We start from the raw sequence: 2,508 nt of genomic DNA on the forward strand, positions 1-2,508 counted from the left end.
CAGGAGGCTCCATTAGTGGGAAGAGGCGAGGCCTCTTGACCCCCTGAGGCCCAGCGGAGGCTGCAAGTTGGTTTGGTTTTTTAACAATTTGTCAGCCTGACCCAGCTTCATCTTTGCGTTCTCCCTTCAGTGATCCCGGGCTCTTCTGCTGTTGGCGGGGAGCTGGGTGGCTGAGTTGAGGCTGGGAGTCTGGTCCAGTTCCTCCCGGGGCCTGGCCCTGGGCTGAGAGCAGGGCCCTGTTGGGGGTGGGGGGGAGTTTGACAGGGGGCAGGGTGTTGAGGGGGCAGCCTGCCTGCCTATGGCTCACAGTTGAACGTTCATCGTTTTTTTTTTATTTCCCTTCCCAGGCAGGGCACCGCCACAGCAGCCACTTTTCATGTGGCAGGTTTCTGGCCTGATGATGTATGACCTGTTGGCGCTACTGAATGGTGCCCTTTGTTCCAGGGGATCCCATGTGCCCCCTTTTTATTGACTTGTTGATTCAAAGGGGCAGGAAAGTTCCACAAATCCCACTGCAGGCCCTGTTCTAGCCCTGCCCAGGTGGGGAAGTCCACGGACCTCATGCTTCCCAGAAAAGCTGGTAGGAAGCTGCGGGCTGCCTGAAGACAAAATCTCTCTTAAGAAGCAGCTTTCTTTACCTTGAACTCAGGCAACTGTGTGTCTGGAGAGAGCCTAGGAACACACATCAAGCTCCCAGCCCTCTACTTGTGGCGTATTCCAGAATGCCACCGGCACCCAGAAAGAAAAGAGCAGAGCAGGTGTGTGTTAGGAAGAGCCCCCGCTTCCCTGTCCCCTGGGCCAAGTTCAGTGAAGTTTTTCTCTGTGACCAACAAGGTGGGTATGTATGTATGCATTCAGTTGTGTCCAACACTTCACGACCCTATGGACTATAGCCCGCCAGGCTCCTCTGCCCATGGGATTGTTTAGGCAAGAATACTGGAGTGGGCTGCCATTTCCTCCTCCAGGGAACTTTCCCAATCCAGGGAATGAACCTGTATCTCCTGCATTAACCAGTGGCCCCTTCACCACTGAGCCACCTGGGAAGACGGCAGCAAAATGAAGAAGGCGCCTGGCTTCCTTCTGCAGGGAGAAGCCCTGCCAGCGAGCAGCCCCAGGGCCGCAGGGGAGGACTCTGGGGAAACAGCAGACAAGATTGATGTCTACCCAGGAGGAAATTTCATCTTAATCCTGCTGAGGACAGGGATCTACAGGGTACCCCTTACCCTTGTCTTCTCTCCCCTGGCTCCCTCCTGGAGATGGTGGGTGACAGTGAGCAGTTTTGGAAAAGGAGCCAGGAAGGGTCGGGAGCCAAAGAGGTGAGGAGTTGCTAGGAGGGAGACCCAATACACCTTTGGACATCAGTTTCTCTTCTCATTTAGGACTGTGAACCTGGACTGGATTTTGTCTTTTTTTTAACCCCATCTTAAGACCAAACTTCAAGGATTTGGCAGAGGACTGGACAAACAGCGGTCTCTGCCAAGCCTCAGTATCCCTTCTAGGGGGTGAGGTGCAGGGGGTTGATGGGCGCACACATCTGACTGTTGTTCCAGGAAGCCGCAGGCTCTGACTCCAACCAGCTCTTCAGTTCCTTGTCTGAAGCAGCCACACAGATCCCACCAAGAACTCCCCACCTGTGAGCGTACTTCCCCCACATTGCAAGGCTGCGTATCCACTACTCAAAGGTGACAGATTCTTGTATACTGTCTCCCTGCCCTTCTGGGGTTTTCATGGGTCCTGGAATCCAGACCCACCATCTGGGGAGTAGCGTGAGATCAAAGGCACGATTGCTGCCTTGGTCCTAAATTACTTCCCTCTAAGCTCAGAGGCTCCAGGGTACAAATGCACAGAGGCACTAAGGGCTCCCCCTGGCCCTTGAGAAACTCAGTAAGGAAGAGGGAAAGCAGAGACTGTGGCGGAGCCAAGAAATGACAAGTCAGGAGTAAAGAGCATCCACACACTTCACAGTTGTAAAATGGCTTTATGTTCCAATATGTAAAATAAAATGTCCATGCTATATAACAAAACACTCGACGTTTCATATCCCGTTTGCTAATGTGTCTTCTAAAAAAGTGGAATCTGTACTGTGTGTGTGTTTATATATATATATTTATTTATACATTTTATCTGTCATTCTTTGTTTTTAACATCAAATGTGTAATAAAAATTTAAATAGATGTCTTTCCAAATACCCTCTCCAATGTTCATTTTATTGTTTATTTGTTTAAAAAAAAAAGCAAAGCTGAATTTGACATGTGGCCTGCATTTGTGAGATATATATATTTATATATTTTATTTATTTATTTTATTTATATAATATATAAATAGCTATTCGGCATGCAAAGAGTTTAGTGATTTCCCAAATTTTGATTAGAGAGTTCCCACCAGCCCCACAGATGGGCTGGTGACATTCAATGCTGAAGAGCTGGGCTCGGGACCATGGGATCCACCTTCCTGGAAAAGCGTTATCCTTGCTCTGAGCTCACTGGCTGAATTTACTGGAAGAAAGGA

Source organism: Capra hircus, chromosome 19 (assembly GCF_001704415.2).
Source record: "Capra hircus breed San Clemente chromosome 19, ASM170441v1, whole genome shotgun sequence".
In the NCBI taxonomy this organism is placed as follows: Eukaryota; Metazoa; Chordata; class Mammalia; order Artiodactyla; family Bovidae; genus Capra; species Capra hircus.